Source organism: Cryptomeria japonica, chromosome 7, assembly GCF_030272615.1.
Source record: "Cryptomeria japonica chromosome 7, Sugi_1.0, whole genome shotgun sequence".
NCBI classification, from domain to species: domain Eukaryota; kingdom Viridiplantae; phylum Streptophyta; class Pinopsida; order Cupressales; family Cupressaceae; genus Cryptomeria; species Cryptomeria japonica.
The window spans coordinates 57710890-57724639 of NC_081411.1; positions in this window are offsets into that span (position 1 = coordinate 57710890).

Below are 13750 nucleotides of genomic sequence, written 5' to 3' on the forward strand. Positions count from 1 at the left end.
TAATCAGACTGTGCCTGGCAGACTCTGTTCTAATCAATGTCCATGAAGAGAACTCTGCAAAGAAGCTATGGACTAAGCTTGGTGAGATGTATCAAGTGAAATCTTTATTAAATCAAATTTTCTTAAGAAAGAAATTGTATTCCTTGAAGATGGAAGAGGGTGGACGAATTGCAGACCACCTAGAAGCATTCAATATGATTGTGGCTCAATTAGTATCCGTCGGTGTTAAGATGGACGAGGAGGAGAAATGTCAGATCTTGCTTTGTTCTTTGCCTGATTCGTGGGATTCTCTTGTTATGGCTATCGGTAGTACTTCTGTTGTTTTGAAATCTGAAGATGTGGTGGGTGCCCTACTCGGTGAAGAGATGCGAAGGAAGGTATCCATCAGTTCAAAGGAAGCCCTAACCGTTCGTGGAAGACCTAAGGAGAAAGGCAAGAAGAATGAGAAGCGCGGCAAGTCCAAATCCAAAGGGAGATCGAAATCTCCTGGAAAGTCCAAAGTCATTTGCTGGAATTGTGGTAAACCGGGTCACATCCGTAAGGACTGCAAAGAAGAAAAGAAGAAGAAAAAGAAAAAGTTCGATTCTGATTCTGAGTCCGACAAGGAAGATGGCGATGCATTTATTGCGGCTTTGGCAACTCATGCAGGTAATGATGCCTGGCTAATTGACTCAGGTGCATCTTTTCATATGACTTCCAATAGAGATTGGTTTTCTGAATATGAAGGATTTAATGGAGGTAAGGTGTACTTGGGTGATGATTCACAACTAGACATTGTTGGTCGAGGTAAAGTTAGAATCAGGTTTTCTGATGGTAGAATAAAAAGGATTAATGGTGTGCTGCATATCCCTGGATTAAAACGAAACCTGTTATCTGTGAGCAAACTGATAGATGCAGGTGTGCAGGTAGTCTTTTCTGAAGCAGGATGTAAGATGATTAAGGGTGCTATGGTAGTTGCTAGAGGTGTCAGGTTTGGCACTTTGTATAAGCTTGAAGCATACACTGTTGAGTGTAATAGCACTTCTGTAAAAAGTAAATCTATGGATACCTCACTGGAAGATTTGAAGGTTTCACCTTCAGCAGATGGAAATGGTTTTTGGGTACCTAAGGGTGCACTTTCGTCTGAAGCAAAGTTACCTGCAGAGAAGACTATGTTATGGCACCAGAGACTTGGCCACATTGGAGAAAAGGGTCTAAGGACCTTGAAAAATAAAAACCTTGTTGAAGGTTTGAATGACTGTAACCTTGACTTTGATTTCTGTGAGCATTGCATTTATGGAAAACAAAACCGCGTTCAGTTTTACTCGAGTTCTCATAAAACTTGTGGTGTTTTGGATCTTATCCATTCTGATGTGTTTGGTCCAGTAGATGTCTCTTCGATTGGAAAATCCACATATTATGTCTCATTTATTGATGATTTTAGTAGAAGGACATGGGTTTATTTTCTAAAGAGTAAATCTGAAGTTTTTAATCGTTTTAAAGAATTTAAAGCAATGGTTGAGTTGCAGACTGGAAAGAAAATAAAATGTTTGAGAACTGATAATGGCGGTGAGTTTTGCTCTAATGATTTTGATAGATTCTGTAAAGACTGTGGAATTAACAGGCAGAAGACAACTCCGTATTCTCCACAGCAGAATGGAGTTGCAGAAAGAATGAACAGGACACTGATGGAAAAGGCTAGGAGTATGTTGAGTGGTGCTGGTCTTGAACAAAAGTTTTGGGCTGAAGTTGTTGCCACTGCTTGCTACCTGATTAACAGGTCTCCTACATCAGCTCTTGTTGATAAAACGCCTATGGAAGCATGGTCAGGTCACAAGCCTTCATTGAGACATCTTAGAGTTTTTGGTTGCGAGGCATATGCACATGTGCCAAAGGAGAAGCGAACAAAGTTGGAGAACAAGGCTGTGAAATGTATCTTCATCGGGTATAGTTATGGTGTGAAAGGATACAAGCTTTGGGACCCTGTTGCACAAAAGGTAATTCACAGTAGAAGTGTTATTTTTAGAGAAATTAAGTCTCCTTCTGTTACATTGCAGCCAGAACAGACTAAAAAAAAAGATGTGATTCAACTTCCTTCTACACCTGAAAGAGTTGAATCGAGACCCCTAGATAGGCAAGAATTTGAGGAGAGCTCATCTAGCTCTGAATCTTCAGAAGAGGAGGAAGAACCTCCAACTCAGCTTGTTCGAAGGTCTACAAGACATAGACAACCACCTCAAAGGTATTCACCTGATGATTGGAGATGTATTTTTGCTTTGAATACTAGTGTGGATGAACCGAAATCTGTAGAAGAGGCATTAGGTATGAATGATGCAGAATCCTGGAAGATTGCTATGGAGGAAGAAATGGCAGCTTTGAAAAAGAATGATACATGGGATCTTGTACCATTGCCTGAAGGACGAAAACCTGTTGGTTGTAAATGGGTGTTCAAGAAAAAGATTGGTTCAGATGGAAGCATTGAGAAGTATAAAGCAAGGTTGGTTGCAAAAGGCTACTCTCAGGTTGAGGGTGTTGATTACGGTGAGATATTTTCTCCTGTTGCAAAAATGACGTCCATTAGATTTTTCCTTTCTATTGCTACTGCTTATGATTTAGAGGTTGAACAAATGGATGTGAAAACTGCTTTCCTTCATGGTGATTTGGAGGAAGATATTTATATGACACAGCCAGAGCACTATGTGGTGAAAGGCAAAAGTAATTTGGTCTGTAAATTGAAGAAATCTTTGTATGGCCTCAAACAAAGTCCTAGGATGTGGTACCAGAAATTTGATACATATGTGTTGAGTTTGGGATTTGAACGTTCTAAATCAGATCACTGTGTTTATTATAAATCTTATGGTGATCATTTCTTATTCATTGCATTGTATGTTGATGATATGTTATTCATTGGTAAAGGGAAAGGTATGATTTCAGAACTGAAGTCTCAACTCGCTGCTAAATTTGAAATGAAAGATCTTGGTGCAGCAAAGCACATTCTTGGGATGGAAATTAGAAGAGATAGGGCGAACAGAAAGCTATGGCTAGGCCAGAGTAAGTATGTGAATTCAGTGTTACAGAGGTTCAACATGCAGAATTGTAGACCATTGAGTGTTCCTTTTACAGTTGGAACGAAACTATCTGTTTCAGATTGTCCTACATCCCCATTGGAGATGGAAGACATGAGCAGAGTGCCTTACCAGAGTGCAGTTGGAAGCTTGATGTATGCTATGGTCTGTACTAGACCAGATATTGCCCAAGCAGTGGGAGTACTTTCTAGATATATGTCTAATCCTGGTAGAGTTCATTGGGATGCAGTCAAAAGAGTCTTCAGATATTTGAAGGGTACTTCAGAGTATTCTTTGTGTTATCATGGTAATTCAGTTGGAGACATGACTTCCCTTGATATCCATGGTTATGTGGATTCAGATTGGGCAGGTGATATTGATAGAAGAAGATCCACCAGTGCTTATGTGTTTACTTTGTTTGGTGGTGCAATTAGTTGGATGAGTAAGCGACAGGCTGTGGTTGCTCTATCCACTACTGAAGCAGAGTATATGGCAGCTACTCATGCTTGTAAAGAGGCCATTTGGCTTAAGAGACTGTGTTCGGATATTGGAATAAAACAAGGTACAGTGACAGTCAGAGTGCAATTAGCCTAGCTAAGAACCCGACATTTCATGCCCGGACCAAACATATTGATGTTCAGTATCATTTTGTTAGAGATATGGTCGAAGATGGTAGGGTGAAGCTGGTTAAGGTGGAAACTTTGATGAATGTTGCAGATGCTTTAACTAAGGCTGTGAGCACAGAGAAGTTCAGATGGTGTTCAGAGTCTATGGGCCTTATGGCCCCTAGCAATTGATTCATTGTGTTGACATTCCCTTCCGCTCATGCAAGGTGTTCGACAAGTGGGAGATTTGTTGGGAAAAATGGTGTCTCAACCTTGCATTTATGCGAGGTTACTATTTATAGTAAGTTTTTATTTGAGCACGAAATGGTGCGAAACTCTCCCTAAAGCTTCTGGTTGGCTAGATAAGCATTCCGGTAAAGTTTCGTCGCAAGGTCACAGCTAGTTTTGAAGATATTAAAGTTTTCATCTTGGAGGGGTGCAATAAAATGTTTAAACTTAATTTTGGGGACTTTAGAGGCTCCTAAACGCCCTGAAAAGTTGTCGTAACCGGCGAAGCGGGTTACGAGGTGATAGAGCACTTCACGAGCTTTCCGGCGCTTCAAACGGTTCGTCAATCGGACACCCGGTTCTCAAGTTATGGCCTCCAGAAGTTTGTACTCCTGAAATAGGAAAAATAATTTGTATCGAATACATAAATGAGCTGTAAAAGGGAGCGACACGTGTTGATGTGTGCTTTAACATGTCATAGAAGGGAGATAAGGTCGGCTACACCTTATTGGGTGGTTTTAGCCCATGGTTTTGTAATACCGTTTGACGGTTTCTTGTATTGTATCTCCTATTTATGAGGTGTGTGAGATAGAGGTTGTGTGTAAGAGTCTTATGGCTATTGAGTTGCCTCTGAATCTCTGATTAGTGGTACTCCTGCGAAGAGCTTGCTCTGCAAGTATTTTGTAATCTGTTTTTGATTGCTGAATAAAATATTGAGCTGCTTTTGGAGGGTGGGGTTTTTCTCCCGAAAGGGTTTTCCCCACGTAAATCATTGTGTTGTGGTATGAATGCTATTATATCTATTTCTATTTTCTGTAACTGTTGTAATGATCTGAAAAAGTTTTGCATTACCCTCCTCTCAAGGTTAGTGTAGGAAGTTGTTTCCGCTACTTTACTTCCTTACAAGTGGTATCAGAGCCTGATCACCTTTGGTTTCAATTGTGGGCAGTTGGGTTTTTTGAACTAATCCAGATTTGAGTGGGAGCTTGTGCAGAAGACACTTTTTGATCTTGTTGCAGGAATATTCAGATGGCGAGTTCGTCAGGGAGAATAGAGGTGGAGAAATTTAATGGAAGTAATTTTGAGATGTGGAAGCTGAAGATGGAAGATCTGCTAATAGATCGAGATCTTTGGGATGCTGTTGATGCGAATGTCCAAAGGCCCTCAGATCCTACTGCGGCAGCTCAGTATGATGTTATGGACCGAAAAGCCAAGGGTCTAATCAGACTGTGCCTGGCAGACTCTGTTCTAATCAATGTCCATGAAGAGAACTCTGCAAAGAAGCTATGGACTAAGCTTGGTGAGATGTATCAAGTGAAATCTTTATTAAATCAAATTTTCTTAAGAAAGAAATTGTATTCCTTGAAGATGGAAGAGGGTGGACGAATTGCAGACCACCTAGAAGCATTCAATATGATTGTGGCTCAATTAGTATCCGTCGGTGTTAAGATGGACGAGGAGGAGAAATGTCAGATCTTGCTTTGTTCTTTGCCTGATTCGTGGGATTCTCTTGTTATGGCTATCGGTAGTACTTCTGTTGTTTTGAAATCTGAAGATGTGGTGGGTGCCCTACTCGGTGAAGAGATGCGAAGGAAGGTATCCATCAGTTCAAAGGAAGCCCTAACCGTTCGTGGAAGACCTAAGGAGAAAGGCAAGAAGAATGAGAAGCGCGGCAAGTCCAAATCCAAAGGGAGATCGAAATCTCCTGGAAAGTCCAAAGTCATTTGCTGGAATTGTGGTAAACCGGGTCACATCCGTAAGGACTGCAAAGAAGAAAAGAAGAAGAAAAAGAAAAAGTTCGATTCTGATTCTGAGTCCGACAAGGAAGATGGCGATGCATTTATTGCGGCTTTGGCAACTCATGCAGGTAATGATGCCTGGCTAATTGACTCAGGTGCATCTTTTCATATGACTTCCAATAGAGATTGGTTTTCTGAATATGAAGGATTTAATGGAGGTAAGGTGTACTTGGGTGATGATTCACAACTAGACATTGTTGGTCGAGGTAAAGTTAGAATCAGGTTTTCTGATGGTAGAATAAAAAGGATTAATGGTGTGCTGCATATCCCTGGATTAAAACGAAACCTGTTATCTGTGAGCAAACTGATAGATGCAGGTGTGCAGGTAGTCTTTTCTGAAGCAGGATGTAAGATGATTAAGGGTGCTATGGTAGTTGCTAGAGGTGTCAGGTTTGGCACTTTGTATAAGCTTGAAGCATACACTGTTGAGTGTAATAGCACTTCTGTAAAAAGTAAATCTATGGATACCTCACTGGAAGATTTGAAGGTTTCACCTTCAGCAGATGGAAATGGTTTTTGGGTACCTAAGGGTGCACTTTCGTCTGAAGCAAAGTTACCTGCAGAGAAGACTATGTTATGGCACCAGAGACTTGGCCACATTGGAGAAAAGGGTCTAAGGACCTTGAAAAATAAAAACCTTGTTGAAGGTTTGAATGACTGTAACCTTGACTTTGATTTCTGTGAGCATTGCATTTATGGAAAACAAAACCGCGTTCAGTTTTACTCGAGTTCTCATAAAACTTGTGGTGTTTTGGATCTTATCCATTCTGATGTGTTTGGTCCAGTAGATGTCTCTTCGATTGGAAAATCCACATATTATGTCTCATTTATTGATGATTTTAGTAGAAGGACATGGGTTTATTTTCTAAAGAGTAAATCTGAAGTTTTTAATCGTTTTAAAGAATTTAAAGCAATGGTTGAGTTGCAGACTGGAAAGAAAATAAAATGTTTGAGAACTGATAATGGCGGTGAGTTTTGCTCTAATGATTTTGATAGATTCTGTAAAGACTGTGGAATTAACAGGCAGAAGACAACTCCGTATTCTCCACAGCAGAATGGAGTTGCAGAAAGAATGAACAGGACACTGATGGAAAAGGCTAGGAGTATGTTGAGTGGTGCTGGTCTTGAACAAAAGTTTTGGGCTGAAGTTGTTGCCACTGCTTGCTACCTGATTAACAGGTCTCCTACATCAGCTCTTGTTGATAAAACGCCTATGGAAGCATGGTCAGGTCACAAGCCTTCATTGAGACATCTTAGAGTTTTTGGTTGCGAGGCATATGCACATGTGCCAAAGGAGAAGCGAACAAAGTTGGAGAACAAGGCTGTGAAATGTATCTTCATCGGGTATAGTTATGGTGTGAAAGGATACAAGCTTTGGGACCCTGTTGCACAAAAGGTAATTCACAGTAGAAGTGTTATTTTTAGAGAAATTAAGTCTCCTTCTGTTACATTGCAGCCAGAACAGACTAAAAAAGAAGATGTGATTCAACTTCCTTCTACACCTGAAAGAGTTGAATCGAGACCCCTAGATAGGCAAGAATTTGAGGAGAGCTCATCTAGCTCTGAATCTTCAGAAGAGGAGGAAGAACCTCCAACTCAGCTTGTTCGAAGGTCTACAAGACATAGACAACCACCTCAAAGGTATTCACCTGATGATTGGAGATGTATTTTTGCTTTGAATACTAGTGTGGATGAACCGAAATCTGTAGAAGAGGCATTAGGTATGAATGATGCAGAATCCTGGAAGATTGCTATGGAGGAAGAAATGGCAGCTTTGAAAAAGAATGATACATGGGATCTTGTACCATTGCCTGAAGGACGAAAACCTGTTGGTTGTAAATGGGTGTTCAAGAAAAAGATTGGTTCAGATGGAAGCATTGAGAAGTATAAAGCAAGGTTGGTTGCAAAAGGCTACTCTCAGGTTGAGGGTGTTGATTACGGTGAGATATTTTCTCCTGTTGCAAAAATGACGTCCATTAGATTTTTCCTTTCTATTGCTACTGCTTATGATTTAGAGGTTGAACAAATGGATGTGAAAACTGCTTTCCTTCATGGTGATTTGGAGGAAGATATTTATATGACACAGCCAGAGCACTATGTGGTGAAAGGCAAAAGTAATTTGGTCTGTAAATTGAAGAAATCTTTGTATGGCCTCAAACAAAGTCCTAGGATGTGGTACCAGAAATTTGATACATATGTGTTGAGTTTGGGATTTGAACGTTCTAAATCAGATCACTGTGTTTATTATAAATCTTATGGTGATCATTTCTTATTCATTGCATTGTATGTTGATGATATGTTATTCATTGGTAAAGGGAAAGGTATGATTTCAGAACTGAAGTCTCAACTCGCTGCTAAATTTGAAATGAAAGATCTTGGTGCAGCAAAGCACATTCTTGGGATGGAAATTAGAAGAGATAGGGCGAACAGAAAGCTATGGCTAGGCCAGAGTAAGTATGTGAATTCAGTGTTACAGAGGTTCAACATGCAGAATTGTAGACCATTGAGTGTTCCTTTTACAGTTGGAACGAAACTATCTGTTTCAGATTGTCCTACATCCCCATTGGAGATGGAAGACATGAGCAGAGTGCCTTACCAGAGTGCAGTTGGAAGCTTGATGTATGCTATGGTCTGTACTAGACCAGATATTGCCCAAGCAGTGGGAGTACTTTCTAGATATATGTCTAATCCTGGTAGAGTTCATTGGGATGCAGTCAAAAGAGTCTTCAGATATTTGAAGGGTACTTCAGAGTATTCTTTGTGTTATCATGGTAATTCAGTTGGAGACATGACTTCCCTTGATATCCATGGTTATGTGGATTCAGATTGGGCAGGTGATATTGATAGAAGAAGATCCACCAGTGCTTATGTGTTTACTTTGTTTGGTGGTGCAATTAGTTGGATGAGTAAGCGACAGGCTGTGGTTGCTCTATCCACTACTGAAGCAGAGTATATGGCAGCTACTCATGCTTGTAAAGAGGCCATTTGGCTTAAGAGACTGTGTTCAGATATTGGAATAAAACAAGGTACAGTGACAGTCAGAGTGCAATTAGCCTAGCTAAGAACCCGACATTTCATGCCCAGACCAAACATATTGATGTTCAGTATCATTTTGTTAGAGATATGGTCGAAGATGGTAGGGTGAAGCTGGTTAAGGTGGAAACTTTGATGAATGTTGCAGATGCTTTAACTAAGGCTGTGAGCACAGAGAAGTTCAGATGGTGTTCAGAGTCTATGGGCCTTATGGCCCCTAGCAATTGATTCATTGTGTTGACATTCCCTTCCGCTCATGCAAGGTGTTCGACAAGTGGGAGATTTGTTGGGAAAAATAGTGTCTCAACCTTGCATTTATGCGAGGTTACTATTTATAGTAAGTTTTTATTTGAGCACGAAATGGTGCGAAACTCTCCCTAAAGCTTCTGGTTGGCTAGATAAGCATTCCGGTAAAGTTTCGTCGCAAGGTCACAGCTAGTTTTGAAGATATTAAAGTTTTCATCTTGGAGGGGTGCAATAAAATGTTTAAACTTAATTTTGGGGACTTTAGAGGCTCCTAAACGCCCTGAAAAGTTGTCGTAACCGGTGAAGCAGGTTACGAGGTGATAGAGCACTTCACGAGCTTTCCGGCGCTTCAAACGGTTCGTCAATCGGACACCCGGTTCTCAAGTTATGGCCTCCGGAAGTTTGTACTCCTGAAATAGGAAAAATAATTTGTATCGAATACATAAATGAGCTGTAAAAGGGAGCGACACGTGTTGATGTGTGCTTTAACATGTCATAGAAGGGAGATAAGGTCGGCTACACCTTATTGGGTGGTTTTAGCCCATGGTTTTGTAATACCGTTTGACGGTTTCTTGTATTGTATCTCCTATTTATGAGGTGTGTGAGATAGAGGTTGTGTGTAAGAGTCTTATGGCTATTGAGTTGCCTCTGAATCTCTGATTAGTGGTACTCCTGCGAAGAGCTTGCTCTGCAAGTATTTTGTAATCTGTTTTTGATTGCTGAATAAAATATTGAGCTGCTTTTGGAGGGTGGGGTTTTTCTCCCGAAAGGGTTTTCCCCACGTAAATCATTGTGTTGTGGTATGAATGCTATTATATCTATTTCTATTTTCTGTAACTGTTGTAATGATCTGAAAAAGTTTTGCATTACCCTCCTCTCAAGGTTAGTGTAGGAAGTTGTTTCCGCTACTTTACTTCCTTACAAGTGGTATCAGAGCCTGATCACCTTTGGTTTCAATTGTGGGCAGTTGGGTTTTTTGAACTAATCCAGATTTGAGTGGGAGCTTGTGCAGAAGACACTTTTTGATCTTGTTGCAGGAATATTCAGATGGCGAGTTCGTCAGGGAGAATAGAGGTGGAGAAATTTAATGGAAGTAATTTTGAGATGTGGAAGCTGAAGATGGAAGATCTGCTAATAGATCGAGATCTTTGGGATGCTGTTGATGCGAATGTCCAAAGGCCCTCAGATCCTACTGCGGCAGCTCAGTATGATGTTATGGACCGAAAAGCCAAGGGTCTAATCAGACTGTGCCTGGCAGACTCTGTTCTAATCAATGTCCATGAAGAGAACTCTGCAAAGAAGCTATGGACTAAGCTTGGTGAGATGTATCAAGTGAAATCTTTATTAAATCAAATTTTCTTAAGAAAGAAATTGTATTCCTTGAAGATGGAAGAGGGTGGACGAATTGCAGACCACCTAGAAGCATTCAATATGATTGTGGCTCAATTAGTATCCGTCGGTGTTAAGATGGACGAGGAGGAGAAATGTCAGATCTTGCTTTGTTCTTTGCCTGATTCGTGGGATTCTCTTGTTATGGCTATCGGTAGTACTTCTGTTGTTTTGAAATCTGAAGATGTGGTGGGTGCCCTACTCGGTGAAGAGATGCGAAGGAAGGTATCCATCAGTTCAAAGGAAGCCCTAACCGTTCGTGGAAGACCTAAGGAGAAAGGCAAGAAGAATGAGAAGCGCGGCAAGTCCAAATCCAAAGGGAGATCGAAATCTCCTGGAAAGTCCAAAGTCATTTGCTGGAATTGTGGTAAACCGGGTCACATCCGTAAGGACTGCAAAGAAGAAAAGAAGAAGAAAAAGAAAAAGTTCGATTCTGATTCTGAGTCCGACAAGGAAGATGGCGATGCATTTATTGCGGCTTTGGCAACTCATGCAGGTAATGATGCCTGGCTAATTGACTCAGGTGCATCTTTTCATATGACTTCCAATAGAGATTGGTTTTCTGAATATGAAGGATTTAATGGAGGTAAGGTGTACTTGGGTGATGATTCACAACTAGACATTGTTGGTCGAGGTAAAGTTAGAATCAGGTTTTCTGATGGTAGAATAAAAAGGATTAATGGTGTGCTGCATATCCCTGGATTAAAACGAAACCTGTTATCTGTGAGCAAACTGATAGATGCAGGTGTGCAGGTAGTCTTTTCTGAAGCAGGATGTAAGATGATTAAGGGTGCTATGGTAGTTGCTAGAGGTGTCAGGTTTGGCACTTTGTATAAGCTTGAAGCATACACTGTTGAGTGTAATAGCACTTCTGTAAAAAGTAAATCTATGGATACCTCACTGGAAGATTTGAAGGTTTCACCTTCAGCAGATGGAAATGGTTTTTGGGTACCTAAGGGTGCACTTTCGTCTGAAGCAAAGTTACCTGCAGAGAAGACTATGTTATGGCACCAGAGACTTGGCCACATTGGAGAAAAGGGTCTAAGGACCTTGAAAAATAAAAACCTTGTTGAAGGTTTGAATGACTGTAACCTTGACTTTGATTTCTGTGAGCATTGCATTTATGGAAAACAAAACCGCGTTCAGTTTTACTCGAGTTCTCATAAAACTTGTGGTGTTTTGGATCTTATCCATTCTGATGTGTTTGGTCCAGTAGATGTCTCTTCGATTGGAAAATCCACATATTATGTCTCATTTATTGATGATTTTAGTAGAAGGACATGGGTTTATTTTCTAAAGAGTAAATCTGAAGTTTTTAATCGTTTTAAAGAATTTAAAGCAATGGTTGAGTTGCAGACTGGAAAGAAAATAAAATGTTTGAGAACTGATAATGGCGGTGAGTTTTGCTCTAATGATTTTGATAGATTCTGTAAAGACTGTGGAATTAACAGGCAGAAGACAACTCCGTATTCTCCACAGCAGAATGGAGTTGCAGAAAGAATGAACAGGACACTGATGGAAAAGGCTAGGAGTATGTTGAGTGGTGCTGGTCTTGAACAAAAGTTTTGGGCTGAAGTTGTTGCCACTGCTTGCTACCTGATTAACAGGTCTCCTACATCAGCTCTTGTTGATAAAACGCCTATGGAAGCATGGTCAGGTCACAAGCCTTCATTGAGACATCTTAGAGTTTTTGGTTGCGAGGCATATGCACATGTGCCAAAGGAGAAGCGAACAAAGTTGGAGAACAAGGCTGTGAAATGTATCTTCATCGGGTATAGTTATGGTGTGAAAGGATACAAGCTTTGGGACCCTGTTGCACAAAAGGTAATTCACAGTAGAAGTGTTATTTTTAGAGAAATTAAGTCTCCTTCTGTTACATTGCAGCCAGAACAGACTAAAAAAGAAGATGTGATTCAACTTCCTTCTACACCTGAAAGAGTTGAATCGAGACCCCTAGATAGGCAAGAATTTGAGGAGAGCTCATCTAGCTCTGAATCTTCAGAAGAGGAGGAAGAACCTCCAACTCAGCTTGTTCGAAGGTCTACAAGACATAGACAACCACCTCAAAGGTATTCACCTGATGATTGGAGATGTATTTTTGCTTTGAATACTAGTGTGGATGAACCGAAATCTGTAGAAGAGGCATTAGGTATGAATGATGCAGAATCCTGGAAGATTGCTATGGAGGAAGAAATGGCAGCTTTGAAAAAGAATGATACATGGGATCTTGTACCATTGCCTGAAGGACGAAAACCTGTTGGTTGTAAATGGGTGTTCAAGAAAAAGATTGGTTCAGATGGAAGCATTGAGAAGTATAAAGCAAGGTTGGTTGCAAAAGGCTACTCTCAGGTTGAGGGTGTTGATTACGGTGAGATATTTTCTCCTGTTGCAAAAATGACGTCCATTAGATTTTTCCTTTCTATTGCTACTGCTTATGATTTAGAGGTTGAACAAATGGATGTGAAAACTGCTTTCCTTCATGGTGATTTGGAGGAAGATATTTATATGACACAGCCAGAGCACTATGTGGTGAAAGGCAAAAGTAATTTGGTCTGTAAATTGAAGAAATCTTTGTATGGCCTCAAACAAAGTCCTAGGATGTGGTACCAGAAATTTGATACATATGTGTTGAGTTTGGGATTTGAACGTTCTAAATCAGATCACTGTGTTTATTATAAATCTTATGGTGATCATTTCTTATTCATTGCATTGTATGTTGATGATATGTTATTCATTGGTAAAGGGAAAGGTATGATTTCAGAACTGAAGTCTCAACTCGCTGCTAAATTTGAAATGAAAGATCTTGGTGCAGCAAAGCACATTCTTGGGATGGAAATTAGAAGAGATAGGGCGAACAGAAAGCTATGGCTAGGCCAGAGTAAGTATGTGAATTCAGTGTTACAGAGGTTCAACATGCAGAATTGTAGACCATTGAGTGTTCCTTTTACAGTTGGAACGAAACTATCTGTTTCAGATTGTCCTACATCCCCATTGGAGATGGAAGACATGAGCAGAGTGCCTTACCAGAGTGCAGTTGGAAGCTTGATGTATGCTATGGTCTGTACTAGACCAGATATTGCCCAAGCAGTGGGAGTACTTTCTAGATATATGTCTAATCCTGGTAGAGTTCATTGGGATGCAGTCAAAAGAGTCTTCAGATATTTGAAGGGTACTTCAGAGTATTCTTTGTGTTATCATGGTAATTCAGTTGGAGACATGACTTCCCTTGATATCCATGGTTATGTGGATTCAGATTGGGCAGGTGATATTGATAGAAGAAGATCCACCAGTGCTTATGTGTTTACTTTGTTTGGTGGTGCAATTAGTTGGATGAGTAAGCGACAGGCTGTGGTTGCTCTATCCACTACTGAAGCAGAGTATATGGCAGCTACTCATGCTTGTAAAG